The sequence below is a fragment of the Pelophylax lessonae genome (genome assembly GCF_965119305.1).
Source record: "Pelophylax lessonae genome assembly, chromosome: 2".
NCBI classification, from domain to species: Eukaryota; Metazoa; Chordata; class Amphibia; order Anura; family Ranidae; genus Pelophylax; species Pelophylax lessonae.
The window spans coordinates 568,776,862-568,798,036 of record NC_138769.1 but is presented as its reverse complement, the minus strand read 5'-3'; the positions used below and the strand labels follow the sequence as shown (position 1 = coordinate 568,798,036).

Genomic DNA, 21,175 nt, shown 5'->3' with positions numbered 1-21,175 from the left:
AGTCCATGTTTGTGCAGCTTTCATAATCTGTTTTGTAAAATTCTGCAGTGTATGCATGCTGTTTGCCATCCTGAACCTGTTTTGCATTATTGCTTCTTACTTTCAAACTGTTTAATGAGTTAGTACATCCTGCTTTGTCTGCCATTTAATTTCTCTTTAAACAAAACTTTTATATAGTTTTGATGATTAAGCTGTTTGGATCTCTGACTAATATTAAATACTTGATGTTGTAAGGGACCGCACTGTGCATACTTTAGGGAGAACAGGTGTAGTGTGATGACTGAGGATGAATGAAAACTGCTTTTTACAGAAAAATCAACACACTGAAAAGGAAAATGCAACCCCAAGTGGGAACAATCTGTGCATAAACCACGTTTTAAGTAAAGACAACAGCTAATGTGATAGAGGCAAGAGTGAGAGTGGGAGACTAGGAGAAAAAGCCTGGAGAGATTGGAGAGAGATACAAGGACTGATGGAGGGAAAGAAAAAAAGAGAGGGACAGAGGGAGAGATATAGTGTTAGTGTTAGGAGAATTATTGAGGAAAACGTGGATAAATGTAGAGAAAGAGAGAGTGTGACAGACATGAAGAAAGAGATAAACAAGAGGAATGAAAAGCATGAAAAAATAAGAAAAAATGAGAACTAAATAGACATGAAAAGAGGTTGGTATAAGTGGGTAGGAAAGCTAGAGAGCCAGGCAGAGAGAGAGAAGTTGGGAGGAAAGGAGAAATAGGATGAGTTATACTGAAAAGAGCGAGGAGAATTGAGTGACAGGAGCATCGAATCACCAAGGACTCGTGTCTGTATTTAAAAGCAGAGATCGCAGTTCAGACTCCTCAAGACATCTCACAGCTCAACCAGCGCAGAGGATCAGCGTGACTGCAGCACACACAGGTAGAGCACTGTTATTACATCTTACTAGATACTTGTATTACAGCAACTTTTGTCTTTTTTATGCATTGCTTCATTTTAGAACATTTAGGCACTTTAAATGAGTAAATTTTAATAGAGTAGCTAACCCATTAAAATATTCTTTGCATGTCAATTACAAATCTGTACAAATAAAATTCACAGTATAATAAATATAACAGATTGAATATAAAAAAAAAATCACTACAATTGTTTTGTCAACCAGCGTTGTAAAGTCTTAGTTATGCCCTGCTTCATTTCTAGCTAAGTGTGAAAAGCACACTGGATTGACTACAATATGTGGAGATATGATATAATTTGGGGGTCATTTCTGTTTATTCTTTGACAGACTTTTTAGCTTTAGTACACATTCTATAACAATTTGGTTATATTGCTAAATCTATCAAACATTTAACTAGATTGTATTTAAATATGTGTATATTTCTGATTTATTTAACTGAAACATAAATCATACTATACTGCACTACAATAGTAACTGAAACATAAATCATACTATACTATAAATCATACTATAGCATAACTTATACCATTAATGGAATACTTCAAGTCATATATGGATAAGATGTGTGTGTGTGTGTATGTATGTGTATATATATATATATATATATATATATATATATATATATATATATATATATATATAATGTAAATACACATATACTTAAAGAGCTCAAGGAGTACATTTTACCTTATACTGGGTTTACTTACAAAATAAGCATGAGGGTAAATGCCCTGATTGGGTATTTGAAGTGAGCCTGGACTATGTCTAAATAACTACTTTGGGTATTGAACTCTATACTTCTTTTTCACACAATACACTATACTATACTTCATTTTCATACAGAATTTTATTTATCTTGCCATATTAAGATGTATGCCATCAAGTTATTTTAGAATGTAAATGTGTTTTGCCCTTCTATGTTGTAAACCTAGGACATGTTAGAATTAGTAAAATAAATTACACAGTTAGGTTGAGTGCAGGTTTAGCTTGGAGGAGCAAAGGTCTTCAGGGAATTTGAATTGTTCATTAACAGTTAATTATGAAGAATCAGAGACCCCATATTGCATAATTTATAGAGCAAGGAAACATCAGAGAAGTTCTATGAACCCCATAAACTCCCACCAAACATAATATACAAATCAAATTCTTAAATAAAGTGTCAATGAGAAGGTAGGTGTATAATATGGAGAAAGAACTGAGAAGGTGTGTAATAGGTCTAGAATCAAATTGCTCTCGCTACTTGCAGAGGTGGAGGCTCTCATGAACACATTACTGGCATAAGAAGTCTATTAAGTCTATTAAGGGTCAAAAGGTGCATTTTGCAAGCAGATAATAGTAATCATTTTTTTCCTTTAGTTATTAGTATTCTGAAATCCTCACAATATTGGTTCAAATGGGATTAGTTAATTAATTTTTAGGGTTTGATTAAATCAATGATTTAAACATAACTTCTTGGAAGATGGTACCTGGTACCAGGGAGGATAAATTAATATGATGGTCTAAATGACCATGCTAATACAAAAGTGCCAAGCTTTATTTCATGATTACCCTGTGGAGCTACGTTTGTACTCTAAAATCAAAACATCTCTAGTCTAATTATTGCAGACCTCAATGGAGTAAGTTTCTTTCCAGGCTTAATTAAAACATCACATTAACTGCTACTGTGGGCATTGCAATTTTTTTCCATACCAATATGGATATATGGTCATTTATTTAGTGTGATAAGACAACTGACTATATAACAATAATCACTCTGCACTATAATTGCTGAAAGTGATATTTGTATGGAAAAAAAACAAAAAAAAACAAACAAAAACAAAATATAGGTGGTACCATAAAAGATAATGTATTTTTCAAGACAAGAGTGAGGATATTGTGGTGGTGCTAACAGAAAAAATAATGCTTTTACAAGGGATTATTTAAACTGGAGCACTTGCGGCTTTGCCCAGCACAGACACATTGTATGTACTTGTTACAGTGGAACTAAACTAACAAAATTTGCTAGCAGGTGATTTTTTTGGTAGAAGAGACTCTATATGTTTTTTCTTACAAAATTCTGCTTCATTTGTCTGCTAGCAATTTTTTTATACGTGTACACTGGCTATGACACATGTGCAGTGCTGTGTACACTCCTGGCCCTCTCCAGGCATCTGTAAGTTTGCGAGAATGGAGCTGGGTGCCAGGGCGATATATCCCTAATGAGCATGCCCGGAAGTTACATCATCAGTGGCCAGCCAATGTCTGAAAAAAGAAGAAGCCAGGCTATCAGAAAAACTGGAAAAAATGGCAGCAGCAGTGGATGAAGCAATTAGGGGGAGCACGGACCTTTTATCGCTGGTGGAGGCCAAATTATGTAGTAAATCGGCCATAATGTGCAATCATGTACATAATGGACATTGCTCCAGGGACCCGCAGCTGATTTAGTTCCACTTTGAAATCCATTATTTTCTATTACACTATTGCATTGCAATAAAATCCTAATGTGTTGACCTGTATTCTTCCCTATTAAATAGTGCATTAATATATCATATAAAACATTATGCATCTAGCGTGAACATATCTTTAATATGAGTTTAAGTAGAAATAGCAGTTTTTGTCAAGACTCTGCCCTGTGCAGCTTCTCATGTGCAATGAGCACATAAATAGGCTGGTGCTTGCTTCAGTGAGCATATTTTTATAGTCTCACAGGTTTCAGGACTATTCAGAAAATGAGACAACTTAATCACTGTATGCAGTAGAGCTCTCTTCCTTAAAGTAGCAGAAATGCACACACTTCTTAATCTATGGAGCTGAGCAGAGTGGGAAGTGTTCTGTAGTCCATCAGAGGAAGACTACACAGGGCTGATAACACTGCTTGCCCTTTTGGCAAAGGCGCTAAGTAAAGCCCCATACACACCTTCCCGATTGTCGGCCGTAAATATTCGGCCGATGACCGATCGGCCGATTGAAGGCTTGTTAGTATGATGCTTCCGACAGCCGACAGCGCATTTTCGGCCGAACAGAATCTGTCATGCAGGCATTAAAATTTTTGTTGGCCAACACCAGAACGGCCGATTGTTCGCCAGTCAGTACAGATTTCGGCCGAAAGACAGCAGATTTGCAAGACTGGGCAAGCTCAGAAAAGAAAAAAAGACAAGGAAAGTTAACCATCACATGACATCACTTCTGCAGTTGGCTGTTGTTGGCCAACAAAATTCGTGTGCATTCTTTTGCAGTTTTCAACAGACACGACAGCCCTGGACAAAAGACGGCCGATCGTTCGGCCGACGATCGGTACGTGTGTAGGGGGCTTAAGTGTTTAAAGAGTAGTAGTTTAGACAGATCAACAGGCATATCTGTACTTGCATACATTTTAAGGGTATATAATATATATATTTTTATTTTGCTCAGATATGCTGTATACTTTCATATCAAGGCAATATTTTTCACGTCAGATTGAATTATCCCTTCCAGCTGCAAAAATATCTTAGATGCCATGCTATAGGTATAATTTATTACAGCTGTCATCAAAAATCAGCCTTTAATAAACAAATCAGTTTGAGGTAACGTTTGGAATCAATTATTGCCAACATAGGGCTAAAAGCTATGTGTGGTTCTCCTGAACTACCTCTATGATCCTTACATAACAACATGCTGAACAAAACTGAACCTGTGCCTTTCCTCAGGAAAAAAAACCCAATAAAATCCAGAGTGTATAGTAATAAATTAAGCAGAGGTTTGGCAAAGCACACCAAAGAAAGCTTCTGTAGTAAGTTGGGTACCTGTGTGTTATCTGCTGCATGGAGAAGATTGTGTAGGTAAAGTTAGATTTATAGAGCCATGGTTCAGGTTGCAGTGCAGAACTTTGGAGTGCAGGATTGCAGCATGGTTTCTATTTCTATAATATCCTATATGCACAGGGAAGCTTGCATAATGCTCATGTTAAAGTCCAACTGCGGGCTAAATTTTTTATTTCAAAAGTCCCCCAGCAGCTCTAAAAATGCAGTTTACTCACCTTTAATCTACAGCTGTCCCCTGATGCAATTCATTTTTGCCACAAGCCAGTAGTTACATACAGCAAGTATAAAGTATTTCTGATAGTTTGGTTAATTTGCTTACTTCAATATTGTGGTTGTTGTTGTTGGGTTATCGTTGCTAATTGTGATTACTTAGTATGTGTTGTTAGTACTGGAATACTTGTCTATTGCCAACTAAAGCTAGCCATACACACAGAGATTTTTTTAATTTAGCCTACAGGAAAAAAAATTGAACTGATTCCTTCGTACACACTAAACAGCACAGATGGACTTATATAACTCCCAGTGCAGCGATTGTATTCTTTCAGGCAGTGCCACTGGCTATCAAAATACCCATACAGTGCCTGCACATGAGTGGATGCAAGTGCTGTTTGACTAACAATTTTCCACTTAACCCCTTCGATTGTTCACCAAAGGATGCTGGGTAGGAGGGTGCAGACAGGGCCACCCAGAGAGCAAATTTGGGCCAGCTCATCAGGAATTGGCCAAAATTCGGTCTATATATGGCCTCTTTAAGTGTTGGAATACTAGGGGTGTTCCAATTAGCATATGGAAGAAGGGAAGAACTAGTATCCTAATCAGTGTGGTAAAGTTTGCTGATTGTGAGTGCATCAGGACAGAAGGGTAGCATACACAATTCCATGGTTTGAACATCAGTATTTCTCTAATTCTTAGTGTTTCTATTTTTTTTTTTTTTTAACTGCTTACTTTGGTATTGTATGTAAAACAAAAATTTGTACTTTGGTATTGTAATTGTTGCAGGGTTGTTGTTGCTATTAGTATTTGCTTACTAAGTGTTGTTAATGCTGGAGTAATTGTCAATGGTTGACTTAGTGTTGGGAGTACTGGATATATTCTAATTGGCGTATGTAAGAGGGGTAATCTAGTATCAACATAAGTGTGGTATTTGTGAGGATTAGTAACTCAAGTTTGCTCATTGTGAGTGTATAAGGACTGAATTGCAGTGGACAAAAGTACAGTTTCAACATCAATAGTTTGATACGGCAAGTATGAAGTATTCCTGATTTTTTTTCCTAATTGGCTTTGGTATTCTGGTTGTTGCTATTGGTTATCCCTTTCTTGGTGTTGTTAGTACTGGTATAAAACAATTGGAGTTTAGAGACAGTAGACTGTCCATGGTAAGTACTGTACCTGTATTTGATTTTTAGTAAACATTTTTGGAAGAGGTCTGGTTTAGTTCAGTGCAATCCTCGTTTGGAAATTGTTTTTCATGGTACTCTTTGAAGGCTGTTTTTCTGTCCTGTCTCTATGTGGGTTTCCAGGCCTGTCTGGATCCCTTGGTTTGTGCTGTTCAGTCTGCAAAAAGGATGTCTAAACCAATTGGTTCTGCTGAGCTATCTTGCAAAAAATGGCACCTGCTAAAGAGATGGGAAATGTGAACTGAACATTAGTTTGGTCTGAAGGAATGAAAATGGTGGACCATAATCATGCAGCTTTTGGTGTGTTAAGTGGGGTACACAGTTACACACTAGTAAAAAATCTGCCGAAAATTCCCATCCGAGGTAAAATCGTACGATTTTCAGCTAGTGTGTACACAACTTTCAGCAGCCAATGCTGACATTTTCAACGGAAAAAACGGAGGGACAAACACCAACATTTTTATCGTCCGTCCCCAGCACGACCAATTTTCATTTAATGTGTATGCAGTACGTCCGTGAAAAATCGGATACGAAACACCGCACATGATTCAAAGTTGCTAAAGTCCCGGAAGTCTAGGAACAAACATCCCAAAAAAAAAAAAAAATCGGACGAGAAATTTCGTGAACATTATGCACTGTCAACTAAAAACGGTAATGACCGCTGAGCATGAGAAAGAAAAATCGGAGGATATTTCGTCCGATTCTCGTCAAGTGTGTGCGAGCCTTAACTTTATATCCCTTTCACACTTGCAAATAGGGTTGTTAGAGATTACACGTTGGAAACACAGCAGGGGTTCCCAATTATTAGCTGCAGGTGCAGCCCCATTGAAAACAATTGGAAGTTGACAGCTCCTGCAGCTAGTCAGGGCTGCTCACATGTATTCGCTCATGGAGCAATTACCCATGAATGATCAGCCCTGGAAGCAGAATGTCTGCGTCTGGAGCTGATCATTCACAGGTAATCAATCACTCCACTAGATTACATGTGAGTGGCCTCAATTAGCTGTGGGATGTGTCAGCCCCCTGATGCTTTCAATGGGGCACTACCCACAACCCCCCATGTCATCCGCATGTAATGACTAACAGCCCGATTCACAAGTGTGAATGGGGCCTAACAGTGCTCTAACTGATTTACAGAGGTTGCAAGCATAGCTGTGTGTGAGAATGTTACTATATTGATGGGGACAAGGGCTTCATCTCCACATCCCTCTCACCATGAAAAAGTCCTTTATGTGAAAATGAACAATGTCCTATGATGTGAATCCAACGATAATCGTGTCAGCCAGCAGTGTAAATCTATTGTCAATAATGATGAGCAATGACCCGCTGACATAATGACCTGTCACTTCTCCTATTGTAAGCTACAACCCATTAATGTATTTGTTATTTTCCACAGGGCTAGCAGTGGCACAAGATCACTATGGTGCAGCTTGTAGTGTCGGCAAGGCATTGTTCATCCTCATTGACACTGAATCTACATTACTAGATGACATGATTGACATTTCATTTACATTGGGGGACATTGTTTATTATAGTAATAACGTTTTTTTTTTCAATTGGGTCTGTGTGTTTATTTACTTTTTCATTTTATTTATAAATAGGTAACAAAGGGTACTAAAGACCCCTTAATAATACACATAGGGTGGCTGGATATCTGAGGGGTCCCTTATTCCAAAATTCCCCCCTGCCATATGCTGCCATATACACCTGGCCAGAGACATAGTGATGAGCCCATTGTCCCATTCACATCAGGATAAGATACCTTGCATGCATAAAAAGCCTTTTTGCTCATCCCAGCATTTTTAGTAAACTTCAATGTATAGTTGTTGGATTATTACCAAATCTTTTTAATCAACCTATTGTAACGGAAAAAGTTCCCCATGACTGGTGGACAGCTAATATTGTAGCTTTATCCATACACAAACAGAGGACGCACCAGCCTAGTGCATTATCCTCAAAAATCCTTTATTGATAAAAAAAATGTATTCTATACTCACAAACCAACGCTATGTACAAGCTCATTAGAACAAATCCAGGTATAGACTGCCAAGATTCCTGTATATCGCCTCAACACATCACAAGGATGAGTAGTTTAGGTCTAGAAGGCTAATGCATTTTAGGGGACATGCCCTCTTCCTCAGAGCCCTCAGAGTCCAAGAATTCTTAGGGAACTTCAATGTGTAGTTGAATTATTAACTGATCTTTTTAGTCAATCTCTTCTTACAGAAGAAGTTCCCCATGACTGGTGGACAGCTAATATTGTAGCTATACAGTAAAACCTTGGATTGCAAGCATAATTTGTTCCAGAAACATGCTTGTAATCCAAAGCACTCTTATTTTAAAGCGAATTTCCCCATAAGAAATAATGGACCATTTATTCATAAGTCCTTCAGTTTATAATCCATATAAAAAGATTATGGCAATGGGATAGGTTGTGTAACCATAAAATGTTCATCCACAAATGGCGCCTCCACAAGGGGATTAGAAGCAAAATCCAGCAGGAGCTACAGAGTATAAAAGAGAAGATAGGCACCTCTAAGTGTAGCAATATGGTTACATTTAATGAAGGTTCAACATTTAGCAAATCCCATGGTTGATGTTTAACCACTTGCCAACCAGCTGCCACAGTTATACGGCGGCAGGTTCTCACGGATAGCCGTACCTGTACGGTGGTTTGCAGGAGCGATGCTGTGAACGTGCGCTCGCCACCGGAGGCGCGCACCCGCGCCCACTCGCCAGCGGGGAAGCTGAGGCGCAGGGCCCCCAGCCGCAATTGCCGCCTGGCACCCGCAATCCCTCCCCGTGAAGAGAGAAAGGTGGTCTGCTGTTGTAAACACAGAGTTAGGACTGCAGATAATACTGTGGTGCCTTGTCGCAGCCTCTGCAGCTCTCACATTTATTTGCAAATGTGTTCAAACCAAACCCCTGTTTTTTAACGTGAACTGTTGGACAGGACAATTCAGTTTGTTGCAGGCTGGTTGGCAGAGAGGAAAGAGCACTCTGACAATGGCTAGTGGTGAGGTTACCAATAGGCTTTAAAGGCCCAACTGTTGTTGGTGCTCCCTCCTCTCTCCTGCAGCTGCATTGCATAGCCCCAACTGTCCCTGATTTCAAAGGAATTTTCCCTGATTTGGAACAATGTCCCTCTGTCCCTCCTTCCTCCTCATTTGTCCCTCATTTTGGTCTGATCAATATAGTTGTATATAAAATGCCCTATTTATCTTTTAAGAAGTGTTTCCCAGTGCTAAACCTTTTATCCAAATTCTAAATTGCTGCCATTGTAAATGTCAAAAGTCAGTATAAAGGAATATAAATAGGGTTGAGCGAACCCGGACTGTATTGTTCGGGATCGTACCGGACTTTTGGGTATTCGGTACCCGGACACGGACCGGAACATTTCACTGTATGTTCGGGTACTGTCCGTTGTTCGTTAATGTTATTTGATGTTTTGGTGTGGTTTTAATGGCGTGGTTTCGACAGGTGCAAGGCAGCCAATCAGCAAGCCTTTAACTAGTGTGCCATTAGAAGCCATCACAGCCATGCCTACTAATGGCATGGCTGTGATTGGCCAGTGCAGCATGTGACCCAGAGTCTATATAAGCTGGAGTCCCATAGCGCCGCGCGTCACTCTGCTCAAACTATACTTGGGAGAGGTTCCTGATGCTGCTGAGGGAGAGATAGGGAGATTATTGTAGGGTCAGGCTGGAGATTGCTTTGGGGGAAAGCATAGGAAGAATCTTCTTTAATCAGACAGCGATCTACATTGATTTTATTGTGTGGGGGTGCAGTGCACGATCTTTTTGCCCGGAGGGAGAGATAGGAGATTATTGTAGGGGCAGGCTGGAGATTGCTTTGAGGGAAAGAATAGGAAGAATCTTCTTTAATCAGACAGCGATCTACATTGATTGTATTGTGTGGGGGTGCAGTGCACGATCTTTATGCCTTGACCTGAGCCCAGTGAGGAGGAGAAATTAGAAAAAAAAAACTTTTATCAGTCTGTTAGGTGGGCGACGCGCGGTTCTGCACATTTAATGCAAGCTCAGTGCATATGTGTCTGCTTAATCTGCATTTAAAAAAGAAAAAACTTTTTTCCTTCATATTTTACTTTGACATTCATTGTTTAGACAGACACTGTTTTTCTAACCTGCTCTTCAAAAAGCACCAATGTAAGGGGAAAATAATTATTTTTCAGTATTTAGGGGAAAAAAAATATTTTTCAGTTTTTCATTCAAATAGTTTTTTTTTTTTTTTTTGCAATAGTGGAATAGAACAACAACAGTATCCAACTGTTAGGCGTGCGGTGTGTAGCGGCCATTTCATGCAAGCTGAGTGCATATGTGTCTGCTCAATCTGCATTTAAAAAAAAAAAAAATTCCTTCATATTTTACTGTGACTTACAGCGTTTAGACACTACATTTCAAATCTGCTATTCAACAAGCACCAATTAAGGGGACAATTATTTTTCAGATTTTCATTCATACGTTACAGTGAAATACACCCATTGCATACTGTTGTATTGTGCATTGCAATAAAAACCCATTTAGAGGATAAAAAGTTAATTGCAGTCTAGTCTGCATATGTTACAGTGAGATACACCCATTGCATACTGTTGTATTGCACATTGCAATAAAAACCCATTTAGGGGATAAAAAGTTAATTGCGGCCTAGTCTGCATATGTTACAGTGAGATACACCCATTGCATACTGTTGTATTGTGCATTGCAATAAAAAACCATTTAGGGGAAAAAAAAGTTAATTGCGGCCTAGTCTGCATATGGTACAGTGAAATACACCCATTGCATACTGTTGTATTGCGCATTGCAATAAAAACCCATTTAGAGGATAAAAAGTTAATTGCAGTCTAGTCTGCATATGTTACAGTGAGATACACCCATTGCATACTGTTGTATTGTGCATTGCAATAAAAACCCATTTAGGGGAAAAAAAGTTAATTGCGGCCTAGTCTGCATATGGTACAGTGAGATACACCCATTGCATACTGTTGTATTCCGCTTTGCAATAAAAACACATTTAGGGGATAAAAAGTTAATTGCGGCCTAGTCTGCATATGTTACAGTGAGATACACCCATTGCATACTGTTTCATTTAGCTTTGCAATAAAAACCCATTTAGGGGGAAAAAAAGTTAATTGCGGCCTAGTCTGCATATGTTACAGTGAGATACACCCATTGCATACTGTTGTATTGAGCATTGCAATAAAAACCCATTTAGGGGATAAAAAGTTAATTGCGGCCTAGTCTGCATATGTTACAGTGAGACACACCCATTGCATACAGCTGTATTGCGCATTGCAATAAAAACCCATTTAGGGGAAAAATAGTTAATTGCGGCCTAGTCTGCATATGTTACAGTGAGATACACCCATTGCATACTGTTGTTTTGCACATTGCAATAAAAACTAATTTAGGGGAAAAAAAGTTAATTGCGGCCTAGTCTACATATGTTACAGTGAGATACACCCATTGCATACTGTTGTATTGCGCATTGAAATAAAAACCCATTTAGGGGAAAAAAGTTAATTGCGGCCTAGTCTGCATATGTTACAGTGAGATACACCCATTGCATACTGTTGTTTTGCGCATTGCAATAAAAACTAATTTAGGGGAAAAAAAGTTAATTGCGGTCTAGTCTACATATGTTACAGTGAGATACACCCATTGCATACTGTTGTATTGCGCATTGCAATAAAAAACCCATTTAGGGGAAAAAAAGTTAATTGTGGCCTATTCTGCATATGTTACAGTGAGATACACCCATTGCATACTGTTGTATTGCGCGTTGCAATAAAAACCCATTTAGGGGATAAAAAGTTAATTGCGTCCTAGTCTGCATATGTTACAGTGAGATACACCCATTGCATACTGTTGTATTGCGCATTGCAATAAAAACCCATTTAGGGGGAAAAATAAGTTAATTGTGGCCTAGTCTGCATATGTTACAGTGAGATACACCCATTGCATACTGTTGTATTTCGCTTTGCAATAAAAACCCATTTAGGGGATAAAAAGTTAATTGCGGCCCAGTCTGCATATGTTACAGTGAGACACACCCATTGCACACTGTTATATTGGGCATTGCAATAAAAACCCATTTAGGGGAAAAAAAAGTTAATTGCGGCCTAGTCTGCATATGTTACAGTGAGATACACCCTTTGCATACTGTTGTATTCTGCTTATCAATAAAAACCCATTTAGGAGAAGATCCAAAATTCGATAAATATGAGGAGAAGTTCAAATAAGGGACATGGTCTGGGTCGTGGTGTTGCTGGTGGAGCTCCTGTTGCAAGGAGAGGACGTGCCAATCTGTGCCAGCTACACACACAGGTGAAACCCCTTTCTCAGCTGCGAGTAGGCGGCAGAACCTGCAGCAGTATTTGGCAGGGCCTAATGTGCCTCTACAAATGTTGAGGCCAGAACAAATACAGGCGATAGTAGATTGGGTTGCTGACAGAGCCTCCAGTTCCTTCACATTGTCTCCCACCCAGTCTTCTGCTGAAAAGTCAGAGTTGGCACCTGAAGCCAATGTCCATGAATCTTTCACCTTACCCCCTTGACAATCAGCCAAGCAGTCTGAGCCCCAAGTCATGCAGCAGTCTCTTCTTCTTTTTGATGACTCTGTTCGCATGGTTTCCCAGGGCCATCCACCTAGTCCTGCCCCAGAAGTGGAAGAGATTGAGTGCACTGATGCCCAACCACTTATGTCTCCAGATGAGTACATAGGAGGACCATCGCAGCACGTCTCGGATGATGACGAAACACAGGTGGCAACTGCTGCGGCACTTAGAATTGTGGAGACAGACAAGGAGGGCAGGGGTAAAGACTGGGTGGAAGATGAGGTGGAGGACGATGAGGTCCTTGACCCCACATGGAATGAACGTCATGCAGGTGACCTGAGTAGTTTGGAGGAAGAGGCGGTGGTCGCACAGAGCCACCAGCACAGCAGAAGAGGGAGCAGGGTGCAAAAGCAGAGCGGCCGTGCCCTAGACACTACGCCTGCTACTGCCCAATGCAGCAAGGGGCCGAGCACACCAAAGCCAGCTCAAAGGAGTTCCCTAGCATGGCAGTTCTTCAGACAATGTGATGATGACAGGACACGAGTGGTTTGCACGCTGTGAAAACAGAGCCTGAAGCGAGGCATAAACCTTCTCAACCTGAGCACAACCTGCATGACCAGGCTTCTAAGTGCAAAGCATGAGCTGCAGTGGAGTGCACACCTCAAAAAAAACAAGAAAGGTCTCTGGCTCCTCCTGCTTCCTCTTCTGCTGCTGCAGTCTTGGCCTCTTCATCCACCTCTGTAGTGACAGTGGCACCTGCTACCCCGCAAACAGAGGATCCACCAGCAACACCACCACCTGGGTCACCAACAACCATCTCCACAATGTCCCGTGGAAGCATTCAGCTTTCTATCTCCCAAACACTGGAGCAGAAGAGGAAGTACCCCCCTACCCACCCGCGATCCCTGGCCCTGAATGCCAGCATTTCAAAATTCCTGGCCTTTGAAATGCTGTCATTTCGGCTGGTGGAGACACAGAGTTTTAAAAGCCTTATGGCGGTGGCTGTCCCACAGTACGTCGTACCCAGCTGCCACTACTTTTCCAGGAAAGCCATATCTTCCCTGCACAAGTAAGTGGGTGACAAAATCAGGTGTGCACTGCGCAACGCCATCTGTGGCAAGGTCCACCTAACTACAGATACGTGGACGAGTAAGCACGGTCAGGGACGTTATATCTCCCTGGGTAAATGCAGTGGCGGCTGGGCCTGAGGCGGATAGCAGTTTGGCGCATGTCCTTCCACCACCAAGGATTGCAGGGCACTTCAGTTTGCCTCCTGTTCCTAACTCCTCCTACTCCGCTTCCTCATCCTCTACCGCCTCCTCTTCCGGTCAGCGTAATACCTTCACCACCAACTTTAGCATATCCAGGGGTAAACGACAGCAGGCAGTTTTAAAACTTGCCTGTTTGGGGGAAAAACCACACACCGCGCAGGAGTTGTGGAGGGGCATTGAACAGCAGACCGATAAGTGGTTGCTGCCAGTGAGCCTCAAGCCTTGCCTGGTGGTGTGCGATAACGGGCGAAATCTCGTAGCAGCTCTGGGCCTAGCCGGTTTGACACACATCCCTTGCCTGGCGCATGTGCTGAATTTGGTGGTGCAGAGGTTCCTTAGAAATTACCCCGATATGTCAGAGCTGCTGCAGAAAGTGCGGGCCGTCTGTGCGCACTTTCAGAGTTCTCTCCCTGCTGCTGCTCGCCTGTCAGCGCTGCAGCGTAACTTCGGCCTTCCTGCTCACCGCCTCATATGTGACTTGCCCACTAGGTGGAACTTCACCTTACACATGCTGGCCAGACTGTGCGAGCAGCAGCAGGCCATAGTGGAGTTTCAGCTGCAGCACGCACGCGTGAGTCGCTCTGCGGAACAACACCACTTCACCACCAATAACTGGGCCACCATGCGAGATCTGTGTGCCTTGTTGCGCTGTTTCGAGTACTCCACCAACATGGCCAGTGCCGATGACGCCATTCTCAGCTTAACTATCCCACTTCTATGCCTTCTTGAAAAAACACTTCGGGCGATGATGGAAGAGGATGTGGCACAGGATGAGGAGGATGAAGAGGTATCATTTCCTTTTCAGGCTTTCAGGGCAGTCATTCGCAAGTGGCTCCGAGGGTGGGTTCCTGCACCCACAAACGCCAGGGACACAATTGTCCAGCAGGGGCACAGTTCTGGAGGATGACAAGGATGAGGAGATCAAGGAGGAAATGGAACCATGTTCACAGCAGGGTGGCACCCAGGCCAGCTTATGGCCATCACTGGTGCGTGGCTGGGGGATACGAAGGACACAGAGGATACACCTCCCACAGAGGACAGCTTTCTGTTGCCTCTGGGCAGCCTGGCACACATGAGCGATTACATGCTGCAGTGTCTCCGCAACGACCGCCGAGTTTCCCACATAGTAACTTGTGCTGATTACTGGGTGGCCACCCTGCTGGATCCCCGTTTACAAGGAAATTGTACCGTCCTTAATTCCCTCACTGGAGCGTGATCGGAAGATGCGTGAGTACAAGTGCACGCTGGTAGACGCGCTGCTGGTGGCATTCCCACCTGACAGCGGGAAGCACAAGGCCAAGGCAGGGGAGGAGGAGGAAGAGGTCGCCAACGCAGCCAGGGCACAGCCAGCACCTCAGAAGGCAGGGTTAGCATGGCCAAAATGTGGAAAAGCTTTGTCAGCACGCCACAACAAGCAGCAGCACCACCAGCTTATTTGGAACATCTTAGCAGGAGGCAGCATTTCACTAACATGGTGGAGCAGTATGAGTGCACACGCCTGGACGCACTGAATGACAATGACGAGTCTGCCCCCTTCAACTTCTGGGTCTCCAAGTTGGGCACATGGCCTGAGCTTGCCCTTTACACCTTGGAGGTGCTGGCCTTACCCAGCCATTGTTGGATTTGATCTTTCTTACTCTTTTGGGGTGTACCTAATTAAAAAAAAAATGTTATTAAAAAAACCAGTGTTGGCTACCTCATCCTCCTCCTCCACTGCCGCTGCCGCTGCTTCTACCTACACCGCCATATCCACCGCCAGATCAACCTCCTACTCCACATGGGCCACGTCCTCCTCCTACATCATTCAAGATGATTATTTAAAATTTTTCTGTTTTTTATGTTATTTTAAATTATTTCCCTATCCACATTTGTTTGCAGAGCACTTGCCTTGCTCTTAAGATGATGGTGCTGCCATTTTCAGCCCTCTAGCCCTTTCCATGTTTGTTTTAGAGCCATTTTAGTACTCAAAAGTTCGGGTCTCCATTCACTGCAATGGGGTTCGGGATCGGGGTAAAGTTTGGGTCACGAACCTGGACTTTTTTTTCAAGTTTGGCTGGACCCACCGAACCCGGACATCCAGGTGTTCGCTTAACTCTAAATATAAGTGGTAAAATATAAAAAAAATAAAAATAACCTGTGGGTTTAACTAATCCTTTTTTTTTTTTTTTTTTTTTGTATAATACTCATTTTAAGGGGGTGTGGCAGGGTGTGTGTCCTATGGCTACATACTTTTGCTAATAGGTATCCCTCATTCCCATCTCAAAAAGTTGGGAGGTATAGTACTTGCTGACACAGGGAAGCAACCTCAAATAGGTAAGTATATATATATCTTTCTTTATTCTAGTCAGCATAGGTGTTAGGAGGAGGTGATTTGTGACATGGATTTGCTTATAAACAAAGCTGAATCATTAACCAATGAGATCAACATACACGCTTACATAGGGATCACATGGCTTTGTTGATAAACAAAACTATTTAATTACACATGATGTGAAGAAAATCTATTGTTATAATAAAGTACACTAAAAATAAGTTAATAAAACGTTCATTGTCCTTTTTGTATCCTTTTTTAAGTTTTGTTGCTATTTGACAATTTCACAGTAAAAAAAAAAAAAAAATACACAACAAACAAGGCAAACAACACAACTACTTTTTTGTTTTATATATATATATATATATATATATATATATATATATATATTTATTTATTTTTTTATTCTATTTTTTATATAGAAATCACGGGGCCCGTAGAGTCTTCCTGATGGGCCCCCTGTCCCCAAATCCCCACCTACACATCGGCACCCCCAGGCTACTGCTTCCCCCGACCCAGTCTTTATGGGTTTGTTCACACTACTGCTCTCTGAAAAGTGATCTGCACCTGGAACATTTGGCAGGTAGAGAGGTGTTGCATCACCCCCTCACCACCTAGTATACCCACCTAAAATCCCTGATACAAGTTGAACGGGATTGTGCTCAGCAGGCAAAATGGTGGGTGGTGACAGTGGGGATAATTTTTTGCTGCACAGAAAGCATAGTGTTAGTGGCATACATCCTTCACTGCCTTTGCATCATAAGGGCTATCTCATACTGAGCCATTCCACTCAGCAGGGGATCCATGAGTGGAGTGCCAGTAAAAATGTAACTCAGCCACATGTTTACTGCCCCCCCAACACAAGTGTAAATTAGCATCTCCTGCTAATGATCGTCCTTGTTACAATGATCATAGCACAGCAGGTCCCCTATGGCTCTGTGTCAGTGTCACATGACTTTTGGGTACTGACTTTGTTATGGCTGTACGAAGATTTTCAGACTAGCATTGTACAGCCATAACAAACTCAGTATCCAACAGCCATGTGACACTGACACAGAGCCATAGTGGACCTGCTGTGCTATGATCATTAAAATTATAATGTCAATTAGCCCACAGTGGGGAGTCTGGGGACTGTACCTTCCTTTCAGACATGCTGCTGTCACTGTGTGTCACTTGCCTGTGCACCGTCACCCGCCGCTGGGATTGCCGATCTGCCTCTCTCACATAAGCCTCTCCCTCACTGGACAGCATCGGCTGAAGGAGCAGGGGTACAAAGAATCACTTCTCCAGGGAAGGCATAGCATAGGCAGTGGGTGGCTGGCTTGCTGGAACTATAACGTGCAGTGGAACATGCAACCTCACTTTATGCACCTATGCCCGAAAAAAAAAAAAAAAAATGTTCCTGCTCTGATCCATCCTCTTGGGCCCCTCAATTGACCTGATGGGGCCCAGGGAAATGTAATTTAACCACTTGCCGACCAGGCCATAGCCAAATGACGTCTACAGCGCGGTCGGCCTATTCTGGGAGGGCATACAGAATCGTGATAAAGGGCCAATGACAGCCGCCTTTACCACATGATCACTCCATCCAATGGCGGAGCGATCAGTTGTCAACAAACCGACGCATGTCCGATTCAGCTCTCTCCTCCCCTTGCACGCTGTACACAGTGATTGGTACAGCGTGCGAGGAGTGGGGAGAGGCCGCAGCACTGCACACTCCTGCCTGAACCATGCCTCATTCATGCCTCAATTGTGCTTTATTCATGCCTCAATTGTGCCTCAATCATACCTCAGTCATGCCTCAACAATATCCATCCTTGACTCAATTATGCCAATCTGTGCCTCAATCATGCACATCCATGCCTCAATCATGCACACCCATGCCTCAATAATACCAATCTGTCCTTAATCTGTGCCTCAATAATGCTCATCCGTGCCTCAATCATGCCTCATTCATGCCCATCCATGCCACATCCATGCCTTATCTGTGCCCACCCATGCCTTATGTCTGCAAACCCATGCCACCTCAGTGCTCATCCATGGCCTATCCGTGCCCCATCTGTGCTCATCCATGCCACTTTCATGCCACATTAGTACTCAGATGGGCTACATCCATGCAAATTCAGTGCTTATCTGTGCCACATCCATGCCATGTCAGTGTTCATCCTTGCCACATCCATGCCACGCCAGTGTTCATCCGTGCCACATCAATGCCACGTCAGTGTTCATCCATGCCTAATCCATGCCACATCAGTGCTCATCTGTGTCACATCCATGCCACGTCAGTACTCATCTGTGTAACATCCATGCCACATTAGTGCTTATCCATGCTACATCAATGCCACGTCAGTGCTCATCCATGCCACATCCATGCCACATCAGTGCTCATCCCCAGGGCCGGTCTTTGGGGTGTGCAAGCTGTGCGGCCGCACAGGGCGCCATGGGCAACAGCTCGCAAATGATGAGGCCGCACAGCGGGAGGTAAGCGGTGACCGCGGCCTGGAGAGGGTTAACACAGGCTGCGGCCGCCGTTTACCTCCCGCTGTGCGGCTGCACCTGTGTCTCTGAGTTCCGAGTCTGGACTGTCTGCAGGGCTGAGCTGTGTATCTCACACACAGCTCAGCTTCAGGGACACAAGAGGAGAGAGAGAGAGATTGTCCTCCTCCCCCCTCCACTCTCCTCCTGGGTCTGCCCCGCCCACACTCTCCGGGGATGTGTGGGCGGGAATTATAACACTTCACAGAATAAAAACTGCAGCGTGAGCCTTCATCCTGGGGTAAGTAAGCTTACCCTCTCTCCTGCCCCAGTAACAAATGTAAGGGGGGCTCTGAAGTAAGGGGGGGGTCTGTGGGGGGCTCTGATGTAAGGGGGGTCTGGGGGGTGGCTCTGATGTAAGGGGAGTCTGTGGGGAGCTCTGATGTAAGGGGAGTCTGTGAGGGGGGTCTCTGATGTAAGGGGGGTATGTGGGGAGCTCTGATGTAAGGGGGGCCTGTGGGGGGCTCTGATGTAAGGGGGGTCTGTTGGGTGCTCTGATGTAAGGGAGGTCTGGGGGGGTCTCTGTTGTAAGGGGAGTCTGTGAGGGGGGGTCTCTGATGTAAGGGGGTATGTGGGGAGCTCTGATGTAAAGGGGGTCTGTGGGGGGCTCTGATGTAAGGGGGGCTCTGAAGTAAGGGGGGGTCTGTGGGGGGCTCTGATGTAAGGGGGGGCTCTGAAGTAAGGGGGGGTCTGTGGGGGGCTCTGATATAAGGGGGGTCTCTGATGTAAGGGGAGTCTGTGGTGGGCTCTGATGTAAGGGGGGTCTCTGATGTAAGGGGAGTCTGTGGTGGGCTCTGATGTAAGGGGGGTCTGTGGGGGTCTCTGATGTAAGGGGAGTCTGTGGTGGACTCTGATGTAAGGGGGGTCTGTGGGGGGCTCTGATGTAAGGGGGGTCTGTGGGGGGCTCTGATGTAAGGGGGGTCTGTGGGGGGGCTCTGATGTAAGGGGGGTCTCTGATGTAAGGGGGGTCTGGGGGGGCTCTGATGTAAGGGGGGTCTGGGGGGTCTCTGATGTAAGGGGAGTCTTTGAGTGGGGGTCTCTGATGTAAGGGGGGTCTGTGGTGGGCTCTGATGTAAGGGGGGTCGGTGGGGGGCTCTGATGTAAGGGGGGTCTGGGGGGGGCTCTGATGTAAGGGGAGTCTGTGAGGGGGGGTCTCTGATATAAGGGGGGTCTGTGGTGGGCTCTGATGTAAGGGGGGTCTGTGGGGGGCTCTGATGTAAGGGGGGTCTCTGATGTAAGGGGGGTCTGTGGGGGGATCTGATGTAAGGGGAGTCTGTGAGGGTCTCTGATGTAAGGGGGTCTGTGGGGGTCTCTGATTTAAGGTAGGTCTGTGGGGTGGGGGGTCTCTTATGTAAGGGGGGTCTGTGGGGAGGGTCTCTAATGTAAAGGGGGCTCTGAGGGTCTCTGATGTAAGGGGGACTCTGTGGGGGTCTCTGATGTAAGGGGAGTCTGTGGGGGGTCTATGATGTAAAGGGGGCTCTGTGGGGGGTCTCTGATGTAAGGGGGGCTCTGTGGGGGTCTCTGATGTAAGGGGAGTCTGTGGGGGGACTTAGATGTAGAGGGGGCTCTGTGGGGGGTTTTTGATGTAAGGAGGGGCTCTGAGGGGCTTTGATGTAAGGGGGACTCTGTGGGCGTCTCTGATGTAAGTGGGGCTCTGTGGGGGTCTCTGATGTAAGGGGGGCTCTGAGGGTCTCTGTAAGGGGGGGGCTCAGTGGGGGGTCTCTGATGTAAGGGGGGCTCCATGGGGGGGTCTCTAATGTTAGGGGGGCTAAGTTATTAGTGAACATAAAAAAGTTCCAAGAAAAGTCCAATGAAGTGCCAAAAAGGTGCAATAAAATGTGCAAAAAAGTGCAAATAAATATTTATGGTGACAAAGCTGCTTCCACCAATCACCCCAAACTGACTCACGAGACTTAAATAAAAGCGCATGTATTTTATGGAATCACGCTATGTTGATTCATTTTTTGCACATTGTAGAGGTTATGAATATTTAATTGTTATTTATCTAGTAGTGGTATATGATATGTATACTGTAGTAACCATGCAGATTTAATTATTATTTTGCACTGTGCACGTTTTACAACAGAAACAGAGTTGGGTGACATATTTATATATCATTTTAGGGTAAATACTATTTTTGCGCTGATTTTTTTCCCTGTTTTTATCTTGCTGCTGCACCCACTTGGAGTCAATTAGCAGCAAGTATACTCTTAAATAGTTTTTCAATAGATACAGCCATGTTTACAGGGGGGCGAGAGGTGAGGATGGGGGGGGGGACGCCACAGGATTAGCTCGCACAGGGCGCCTGAACACCTGACGCCCTGCTCATCCCTGCCACGTCAGTGCTCATCCATGCCAAATCAGTGCTCTTCCGTGC

General features: G+C 43.8%; 1 protein-coding gene across 2 annotated transcripts in view; it reads left to right on the top strand.

The window, feature by feature from the left end:
* Positions 1-754: 754 nt before the first annotated feature.
* TAC3 (tachykinin precursor 3) overlaps positions 755-21,175 on the top strand; it is a 127,227-nt gene continuing 106,806 nt past the window's right edge. For both annotated transcript variants that reach the window (XM_082244405.1, XM_082244404.1), the window contains exon 1: positions 755-894. The gene's annotated coding sequence lies outside the window, so the exon portion shown is untranslated. The remainder of the gene's footprint in view (positions 895-21,175) is intronic.